The sequence below is a fragment of the Dipteris shenzhenensis genome, chromosome 22 (genome assembly GCF_047967505.1).
Source record: "Dipteris shenzhenensis isolate YYH24624 ecotype China chromosome 22, Dip_SZ_1.0, whole genome shotgun sequence".
Taxonomy (NCBI): Eukaryota; Viridiplantae; Streptophyta; class Polypodiopsida; order Gleicheniales; family Dipteridaceae; genus Dipteris; species Dipteris shenzhenensis.
In genome coordinates, this window is record NC_141617.1 from 14927225 (window position 1) to 14938884 (window position 11660).

Sequence of the window (11660 nt, forward strand, 5' to 3'; positions counted from 1 at the left end):
TAAATGCCTCACAAGGGCAAATAGCAAAACTTCTGCAAATAGCCTCACAGGGGCAGATCCGCAACACTGACGAAAGTGGTATCTCACCACACAGTCACTTCCTAGTGACGATTTTGCATCAACAGGCAACAGGCATGAATCTGCAACTCCCAATATCTCTGCACACAGGCATACGATGCAATTTCTGTGGCACCTTTCCACCGACTAGCCGCGCAGTGGTCGCACAGTGAAAAACAGGGTCTTTTTCTGAGTGCCTACGAAGAACTTCCGCCTTCAAAACGGGCCCCGAAACGGCCTCAAATCAAAAAAATATACTGTGCTCTCGCCACACCGCGAAGGGCTTCTCAATCTGAAACAATGCACTCCTGCACTTCTGGCTGTGCTACCTGCAGAGATTTGCTCCCAAACTCGAAATAGGAAAGCAACACTGGTCCTCTTACCAGGACACTACAAACTTGGCTTGCTTTCTTGAGCTCCTTACCACGAACAAGGCTCTGATACCATGTAAAGAATGAGGGAGAGAGATAGGAGACTCAAGTTCAGCTTTCTTGACAACACACAAAAGAGAGAGGACACAAGGTTGGAGGGTGAAGCCTTTCTTCACTTTTGCACACAACAACAATACAATAGAAGAGGGAAATACCCTATATGTCAAAACCTAGAATACGTGGTTCATATGTGAACCCAAACCAAAAACATACGTGGTAGTCTAACTACACCACGAGTACAACTAACATGGGCGGTGACATAAATGATAGTCATCCAGGAGATATATCGGGGGTAGAGCTTGATATCTCAACACCTCCCCCCCCCTCCATCTCCACCTCCCCCCTTCCCACCTCCATCTCCACCACCCCCTTCCCCCTTCCCCCCTCCATCTCCATCTCACCACCCCTCCCCCCCTCCCCCCCTCATTCTCCACCACCCCTCCCCCTCCCCTCTCCTTTCCATCTCCACCACCCCTCCCCCCTCCCCCCTCCTCTCCACCACCCCCTCCCCCCTCCCCCCCTCCATCTCCATCTCCACCTCCCCCACCCCCTCCATCTCCATCTCCACCACCCCCTCTCCCCTTCCCCTCCCCCCACCCATCTCCACCACTCGCTCCCCCCTCCATCTCCACCACCCCCTCCCCCCTCCCCCCTCCATCTCCATCTCTACCTCCCCCACCCCCTCCCCCCTCCATCTCCATCTCCATCTCCAGATCCATCTCCATCTCCATCTCCACGACCCCCTCCCCCCTCCCTCTCCCCCCCTCCATCTTGACCACCCCCTCCCCCCCCTCCATCTCCATCTCCACCACCCCCTCCCCCCTCCCCCCCCTCCATCTCCACCACCCCCTCCCCCCTCCCCCTTTCCATCTCCACCCCCCCCCTCCCCCCTCCCCCTCCCCCTTTCCATCTCCACCAGCCCCTCCCCCCTCCCCCCTCCATCTCCACCACCCCCTCCCCCCCTCCATCTCCACCTCCCCCTCCCCCCACCCCCTTTCCCCCCTCCATCTCCATCTCCTCCTCCCCCCTCCCCCCTCCCCCCCTCCATCTCCATCTCCACCTCCCCCTCCCCCCTCCCCCTTTCCATCTCCACCACCCCCTCCCCCTTTCCCCCCTCCATCTCCCCCTCCCCTCCTCCCCCCTCCCCCCTCCATCTCCACCAACCCATCCCCCCTCCACCACCCCCCTCCACCACCACCCTCTCCCCCTTTCCCTCTCTCTCTTTCTCTCTCTCTCTTTCTCTCTCTCTATCCCTCCCCCTTTCTCTCTCTTTCTCTATCTTTCCCTCCCCCTCTCTCTTTCTTTCTCTCTCTCTCTCTCTCTCTTTCTCTCTCTATCCCTCCCCCTTTCTCTCTCTTTCTCTCTCTATCCCTCCCCCCCCCTTTCTCTCTCTCTCTCTCTCTCTTTCCCTCCCCCTTTCTCTCTCCTTTTCTCTCTCTACCCCTCCCCCTTTCTCTCTCTTTCTCTCTCTCTCTCTATCTCTCTCTTTCCCTCCCCCTTTCTCTCTCCTTTTCTCTCTCTATCCCTCCCCCCCCTCTCTCTCTCTCTCTCTCTATCTATCTATCTCTCTTTCCCTCCCCCTTTCTCTCTCTATCCCTCCCCCTTTCTCTCTCTTTCTCTCTCTATCCCTCCCCGCTTTCTCTCTCTCTCTCTCTCTATGTCTCTCTTTCCCTCCCCCTCTCTCTCTCTCTCTCTCTCTCTCTCTCTCTCTCACCATTCAAGGATGTCTCCAACAAGTACCATGTTCACCTTAGAGTTGGAGGCTGAATATGCAAGCACACATAGTCTGGGATTGAGGGGAGCTTCCAAAATCCACTGTCTTTATTTGCAAGGAAAGAAGCATCTCGACCTTTGGGTGTAAGGATCCTTGTATCCTTTAGATCCTGCCAACCAAAGAGCCCTCCTTTTTGTACAATGCATGAGCTAGTTCGGTTTGTTGGAAATGGACAAGTGGGGCTGCTTGGAGATTGCAATCGGTCAAACAACAATGCTGAGCCAATGGCTATGCAAGCAAGCGAGATGCGCAGAGCCCAAGTAGAGATGCTAACACATTTAGGAAATAGCACCATTGTTGCAATGCATAACTCTATGCAAGATCTTCAAAGGAAGAATGAGGATCTTCATGATAAATCCAAAGCATTGGACTTGGAGCAAAATGTTAGATATCCATGCTCCACTCTTGTATAACTACGCGGGAACTAGCTAACTCTATTTGTAAGCCCCCCATATGAGGAGAAGGCATTTGAGTAGCTCGGTTATCCAGTAGGTCCTGGTTTGGACACCAGATGGGGGCCATGTGTGGCGTGATGGCTGGACGACTTTAGATAGAGTTGGCACATTGCCAACTAGGCTACATGCAAGTGCGGGAAGGCATCCCTTGACTAACCGCACTGAGGGTAGATGGAGCATTTCTCGGGGCAGCCCACTCTCGGGTTGCGGGGCCCGTTTGGAGCCTCAGATGATCTCGGATGGCTCTGGGCTGAACAGGGACCGTAGGGTAGTTGCTCTGTTTTTGCACACCGATTCTATCGTATGATGGTCGGTGGCCTATTTCGGGCCCCCAGTCAACCGTTTTGGGCAGACTGGTTCGGTCACCCAATTGAGCCTAACTGACTAAACTGGTGGCTATATAAGAGCAAGCCCGTGAAGCCCATTTCATCACTGGCTATAGCAACCCTGATTCCTTAGCATCCAGCCTCCGTCTTCTACTATTTCCAGCATGCCATCGAAGCTTCTTTCACAGGAGCGCATGGTTGGGAGGCAGTGCCATCTATTGTATCAGTTCTACAGTAATCAAATTTTTGATTCTCCATACTATCTTGTTTTCTCTCTTGCGTACGAGATCCTGTTATCTGTTGAGCACAGACGACGTATTATTTTCTTACATGGTATCAGAGCCTGGACTCCAGCAAGAAGATTTTGTAGTGTGTTTTCTGTTTACGAGCAGATTGTGAGATGGCCCAACCCGCAAGACTGCGAATCCCACCGTTTGGCGAAAGCAGAAAGTTGGACGGCTCTAACTATCCACTCTGGAAGTTCAAGATGAAGACCATCCTAAGTGCATACGAGCTTTGGGACACTGCTACTGGGGTGGATGTGAGGCCGGTTGTGAGACCGGATCTAGCCAATGCAGGACAACAGATAGTACCAACTGTGGATGAGATTCTTGCGTGGACAAGAAGAAATGCAGATGCACTGTGTTCTATTGTCTGCAATGTTAGTGATTCCATCATGGTGTTAATTCAACATGTCACCACAGCGGAGGAGGCATGGACGGTCTTGAAAAATCAGTACGTGACCACGAATCAGACGGGATTCAGAATCTGGAGACTCAACTCGCGAACGAGAAGTTGTCTGAGTCTGAAGCGGCAGAGAAGTTCATCACCAGGGTAAAGAATCTGCACGATCAGATGACTGCGATTGGCATCACCATCACCAGCGAGAATCTATCACGAAGGTGCATACGAATTCTCCCACCAAAGTACGATAGTCTTGTTACGGCGCTGAATACGCAGAACAAAAATGCGCCCCTCAACTTTGAGGATTTCAGCGCGATGCTTCTGGAGGAGGAGATGCATCAAAAGACGAGGACTGGAGAAGATTCAGCTTTCTGGACCGGATTGAAGAAAGGTAAGGGTAAGGACTCTCGTAACCCATCTTCTTCTGATGATAAAAAGAGAAAGAAGAAGATCAAGTGCTTCTATTGCAACAAGGCAGGGCACAAGCAGAATGAGTGCCAAAAGAAGATTGCAGATGAGAAGAACGGAGTAAAGAAAGAGTCCAGCAATAGCGTGCAGGCAGTACCAGTAGAGCTGTTCATCGCAATTGACGAGATTTGCACAGAGGTAGTTCATGTACCTCCGGATGAACCGTGGATCATTGACAGTGGTGCATCGTGCCACATGACCAATCGGAAGGATTGGTATACCTCTCTACAGCCGGTAGGGAATGACATCCTGGTAGCAGTCGACAATGATGCAAAATGTCCAGCAAAAGGAAAAGGTACGATTGCTCTCAAGCAGATGGAGTTGTAAAACAGTTGTCCAATGTTCTTTATGTGCCAGATATCAAGAGGAATTTGTTGTCCGTTTCCGCAATCACGGATCGGGACCTCAAAGTTCAATTCGATAAGAATGGTGCACAGATTTTGGATCTTTAAAGGAAGGTCATTGGTAAAGGTACACGCTGCAACAACATTTATGAACTCTCAGCTTTCAGTGCTTGAGCGAATGTGAAGAACACTAAGCTGTGGCATGAGAGGTTTGGTCATCTAAACCTTAGTTCTTTGAAGGAGATGCATAAAAGTGGAATGATTGCAGACCTACCAGAAATTTCAGATCTGCTCGATGTATGTGAAGCTTGCATGATTGGGCAAGCAGCATCGGCATCCCTTTCCTAAAGAGGCCAGCAGGGCAAAGGCTCCTCTAGAGCTCGTTCACACGGACCTCTGCGAAAAGATGGAGACGGAAGCTTTGGGTGGTTCCTACTACTTCATGATGCTGATCGATGACTATAGTATAAGGATATGGATATACTTCCTGAAGACTAAAGACGAGGCTTTTAGTAGGTTCAAGAAATGGCATGTAATGGTCGAGAAAGAAATGGGGAGGAAGGTGAAGAAGTTGAGATCAGACAGAGTTGGAGAGTTTACATCAACTGAATTCGAAAGTTACTGCAAAAGTCACAGAATCAAGAGGCAGAAACCCCCGCCATATACATCACAGCAAAATGGAGTAGCAAAATGCAAGATGCGTGTCATTTGCGAAATGGGCCAGAGTATGATGAAAGGGAAAGATTTGCCAGACTTTTTGGGCTGAAGCATGTAACACTGCAGTTTACATCCTGAATCGTAGCTACACAAAGGCTGTGAACAGGATAACTCCACTGCAAGCCTTTTCTGCAGCTTTTGGATGGCAGAGAACCTCCAGCCATTGAGGAGGAACCATCCGAACACCAACGGTCCAAGAGATTAGAGGAGCAAAGAAGGGCGCAGGAACACTTGGTCACATATGCTTTGATGACAGAAGTAATCCGTGCTGATGAACCCAAGTGTCTTGAAGAGGCACAAGGTGATGATAGGTGGATGGAGGCTATGCAGTCGAAGTATGGCTCCATAATGAAGAATAACACTTGGGACCTTGTGGATCGACCACCAAAACACAAAAGGTAATCGAAACCAAGTGGGTGTACAAGACCAAGTACAATTCCGACGGCACGTTGGATAAGTACAAGGCTTGGCTAATGGCAAAAGGATTTGCACAGGTACATGGTTTTGATTATCAAGATACTTTTGCTCCCACAGCTTGACTAACCACAATTCACAGTGTTGCTTTAACTGCCCAGGGAAGTTGGCCCATGTTTTAGATGGATGTGAAATCTGCCTTTTTGAATGGAGATCTCAAGAAGGAGGTATACGTGGAACAACCACCAGGTTTTGAGATCCCTGGTTCAGAAGGTAAAGTCTGCAAACTGAAGAAGGTACTTTATAGGCTGAAACAAGCCCCACAAGCGTGGTACTATCGAATTGATGCCTACTTTCTGCAAAATGGGTTCAAGAGGAGCCATCTGATGCAAATTTTTATATCTTCAGAGAAGGAGGCAGGTGTATGATCGTGGTCCTTTATGTGGACGACCTTATCATAACAGGGAACCATGAAGAGAAGATCTCGCAGATGAAGCATTTGCTAGGAAGAGAGTTTGAAATGACAGACCTCGGACTGATGCATTTCTGTTTGGGGATTGAAGTTTGGCAAGAGCCAAAACAAAGATCTTCATTTCACAGCTGAAGTATGCTGGAGAGATACTGAAGGCATTTGGCATGGATGAGTTCCAAGACAGTTGGTACCCCTATGGAGGTTGACGCGAAGCTCTCAAATGAGGATTCATCACCACTGGTGGACGAAGCAAAGTACAAAAGGCTTGTGGGCAGCTTGATTTACCTATGCAACACATGGCCGGACATCAGTTTTGTGACTGGTGTACTAAGCAGGTTTTCCAATAAGCCCCGGGAGAACCATTGGAGGGCAGGGATGCAGGTGCTGAAATACATCAAAGGCACACTTGATTATGGCATCACCTATACCAAGGGCAATATCTTGATCGAATTCCGTGACTCAGATTGGGCAGGAGACGTGGACAGCAGGAGATCAATGACAGGGTACTATTTCTCACTTGGATCTGGAGTTGTCATGGGTCAGCAAGAAGCAACCCACAATTGCTCTTTCTTCTACTGAGGCCGAGTACAAATCTGCATGCTTTGCTTCTTGCGAGGTAGTGTGGTTGAGGAGGATTTTGGGGGAGATGGGTGCAGTGCAGAACAAGCCTATGCAGTTATCATGTGACAATCAGAGTTGCATGGCGATTGCAAAGAACCTGGTGTTCCACGCTCGCACAAAACACATTGAGATTCAATATTAATGGGGAAAGTAGGATGAGGTGGCAAGATTCCTTGTGCCAATGTCCTCCTAGATGTTTGAATGTATTATAAAATTGGGAAGAGACCAAGGGAGTATCATAGACTTGGGATATGGGAGTTGATATATGTGGAAAAATGTGGCCAAGCATTATGGCACACAATTGAGAGTGCGTAACTGCCTAGCCCACATGGGAGACTCTTCCACACACACCATGCATGTGGGAGGATGCATTTATTGGGAGAGACCCCCTCTCTTGGCTATAAAAGGAGGGGGCTACTCCTTGATGAGACACGCTCATTCTTGTAAAGCCACCTAGCTAGTACTTTGATTTCCCCCTTCCCTTCCTTTCAAATAAAGCATGGTCCTCTTTCCTTGATGTCTCCATCTTTACATTCCTCCTCCCATCATGTACATGCTTCTCTTCCCCCTCTGCCTTTCCCCTTGTGCCATAGTCTCCCTCTTCATTCCCTCCCCTTCTAATCCCTTTTCCCCTCCCATGATAACGTTTCACCCTCACGTTCTCCTTTCATCTATGGCCCTTGAGCGTCGCCATGCTTAGTGTCTAGCCTCTTGTCCTGATTTCTTTTCTAGGTAACAGTATACAACCCCCCCTTTTTAAAAGTAAGTTTTACTTATTTCCCACTCTCCCCCTCTTCCTATTATTTAGATTTATGAATTATCCCCCCTTCACACATATATAGTCTTTCTCATTTACACTTACACATACATTTGCACACACAAACACATTTTCCCCCCCTTACATTATTTTTATTTCTTTTTTTTTTTTAAATTACTTGCACTAATATTATTAAAAAATTTCCCTCCTTACTTGCTTATCCCATCCCCCTAATATATATAGTTTTATCCTTCTCTTTTTTTCTTATACACACACTCTCTATGTTGAAGTACACTCAATTGTAGGTAGATTGTACACAAATATATAAATATAGATATAAATCTAAATAAATATATATATATATATAAACTTTCTCCCCACCCCGAATGGTTTCTTTCAACCACCTTTACCACATTTGTCTTATCTTTTTAAAGATAACACCTATAACTTCTTCCACCTCAGGGTCGAATGAATGGCAGTTGTTGATGGTTGCCAATGTTTGTATCCAGTTATTTACATTGCTTTGTGAATCACCTGCATGGCATACTGTTGCAAGGGAGATGATTTGCTTGAGATTGTCGTTGAAGATGTGTCATCCAATGCTCTAGGCACAATTGGTTTTATAGCTCCTATCCCCACATTCACCTTGAGTGCATTGTCGTGATTTTGGATTGTCAGTCTATCAGTTCCCCAGTCATTGAGGACTGATGCTTCTCGTAACCAAGGACGTCCAGTAAGATCAGATAGGACTTTTTGGGGAGATCCAAGATTGTGAATTGAAGGGAAAAGTGGACTCCTGTGATCATTGTGGACATGCCATTTACTATTCCCAAGGGTTTAGCCCGTGAATCATCGGCAAGGCGTATGTTGAAATTAGACTTTTGCATCGGTGGGAGACCCCATTCATCGTAGAGCTCATTTGATAGGACATTTACACCTGCTCCACCATCTACTATGACTTGGACTTCATTATATGCCTTGTGGATCAAAGGCACACTACTGTTGCGTATGTCATCTCTCTCACCCATCCGCACAGGGATATCTTTAATGTTGCTCATAGGTGGAGGGGGATTTGCGAGTTCAATCCATCCTTTGAAACTCTCCCAGAGATTGGGACAATTTTGTAGGAGGATTCCAATGGGAATTGACACAGGGCAACTCAGGATGTCAGAGAGTGTGGCTCCTGTAAAGAATGAGGGAGAGAGATAGAAGACTCAAGTTCAGCTTTCTTCACAACACACAAAAGAGAGAGAGGACACAAGGTTGGAGGGTGAAGCCTTTCTTCACTTTTGCACACAACAACAATACAATAGAAGGGGGAAATACCCTATATGTCAAAACCTAGAATACGTGGTTCATATGTGAACCCCAAACCAAAAACATACGTGGTAGTCTAACTACACCACGAGTACAACTAACATAGGCGGTGACATAAATGATAGTCATCCAGGAGATGTATCGGGGGTAGAGCTTGATATCTCAACACTCCCCCTCAAGCTCAAATCCATCTCACGTACACCAAGCAAGCTCCTAAATCTGCGAAGCTTCTCGGTACCCAATGCCTTCGTAAAAATATCAGCCACCTGCTCCTCAGTGCTGACATAGACAAGATCAATCTCACCAGCTAGAACCTTCTCTCTCACAAAGTGATAATGCACCTCAATGTGCTTTGTTCTAGCATGATAAACTGGATTATTAGCAAGCATGATGCTGCTAATGTTGTCACAATGAATGACAACTGCTGCATGAATTGACTGTCCCATATCTGCAAGTAGCTTCCGTAACCAAGTTACCTCACATGCAGCCATTGCTGCACCCCTGTACTCAGCCTCTGTGCTTGTCAAGGCAACTGTTGGCTGCTTCTTGCTGCTCCAACTGATGGCACCACTCCCAAGGGAAAACATAAAACCACTAGTAGATCTCCTGTCTGAGACACTACCAGCCCAGTCAGCATCTGTGTATCCATGTACCTGTAATGCACACCCAGCTTCATAAAACAGTCCATAATGCAATGTGGACTTCACATACCGCAGTATGCGTCTAGCCGCATCCAAATGTGGCTTCCTCGGTGCCTGCATAAACTGACTCACCAGCCCCACAGCATAGCTCAAATCTGGTCTGGTTATAGTCATGTAAATCAAGCTACCTACTATGCGCCTGTACATAGTAATATCTTCAAGAAGCTCACCTGTCTCTGCATTGAGCTTCACATTCTGCTCCAATGGAACAGAGATAGGCTTACAGCCTGTCATCCCATATTTGGACAGCATGTCCAAACCGTATTGCCTTTGCAACAGCCATATCCCACTCGGGGATCTAATAACCTCAATGCCCAAGAAGTAACGCAGCTCTCCCAAATCCTTCATCTCAAATTTCTGCTTCAACAACAGCTTCACTTCATTAATGTCTGCATCACTATCACCTGTAATAATCAAGTCATCAACATAGATGACTACAAGCACAATCCCTCTGTTTGTCCTTTTCACATAAAGTGAAAAATCTGAATTGGAAATCTGAAATCCAATAGTGACAAGATATTGTCCTATCTTGTCTGACCATGCCCTCGGCGCCTGTTTTAAGCCATACAAGGCTTTGCGCAACCTGCATACAAAATCGGGATGTGAATTATCCTCATATCCTTCCGGCTGCATCATATAAACCTCTTCCTGTAAATCACCATGCAAGAAGGCATTTTTCACATCCATCTGATGCAAAGACCATCCCTTTGCAGCAGCCATAGCAATTACTGCTCTTACGGTTGCCATCCTCGCAACTGGGCTGAAAGTTTCCTCATAGTCAATTCCATATGTCTGTGCAAAACCTTTGGCAACCAATCTTGCCTTGTACCTGCTAACAGACCCATCAGCATTGTGCTTTACTTTGTAAACCCACTTGCAGCCAATAGCCTTCTTATCATGAGGCAAAGGCATCAAATCCCAAGTGTGGTTTGCATCCAAGGCAGCCATCTCTTCATCCATAGCTGCTTCCCAATTTTTATGCCCTGCTGCATCCTCAAAACATGTGGGCTCTGGCTCCTCTAGAACCTTGACCATATAAGCATAGTGATGTACTGTATACCCATCATATCTCAGCCTATCAACTGGATACTTAATACGAGTGGACCTCCGTACAACTGGATCAGTTGCAGGAGTCTTTAAATCATGCCTGCTTTTCCTTGCACCAGGTGTAACAACTGAAGGAATTCCAAGTTCCTCATCAAGGATCATTTCAGAGCCACTTGACTCTCCATCAACATGAGAGCTACCAGCAGACACATCAAACACTGGAGCATGGTCCACTTTTTCTTTTCCCTTATGCGATACCTACACAACACTATCAGGACTGCCATGTGACGATTCACTAGATCTCAATCTCCCTGTCCATGCATTAGATCCACTAGTAGAGGACTCTCTGGGTCCACTCAAGGCTTGAGATTGCTGCTCTGCATTTATTGCAGCATTCCCATTTCCTGCATCTGCATCTCCTACCATAACAGTTGGTGCATACCAGCTGCTCATTTCATCAAAAACATCTCTGCTCACTTGCATTTTGCGGGTGGAAGGGTTATAACAGCGATACCCTTTCTGGTGCTGAGCATATCCAATAAAGATGCATTTTTCTGCCTTTGGATCCAGCTTTGTTCTCTTTTCATCAGGAACATGAACATAAGCTATGCAACCAAATACCTTCAAGTGAGAAATATCTGGTTTTTGGCCTGTATACATTTCTTCAGGCGTCATGCCATGGACAGCTGCAGTGGGGGTTCTGTTCATAATATAAACAGCAGTTGCTACTGCTTCAGCCCAAAAATAATCAGGCATGTTTTTCTCATTTAGGATCGCCCGTCCTACTTCTGCAATATGCCTGTTCTTCCTTTCTGCAACCCCATTCTGCTGAGGGGTAGACCTGCATGAGTACTTCCTTTGAATTCCCTGTTCTTTCAGATATTCACAAAATTCTTCTGAAAAGTACTCTCCCCCTCCATCAGATCTTAGCACTTTAATATGCACACCTTTCTCTTTTTCAACCATGGCCTTAAAAGCCTTGAAATGGCTGAACACTTCACTTTTGTGCTTCATAAAATAAATCCACACCTTCCTAGTGTAGTCATCAATAAACGTCACATAATAATGGCATCCA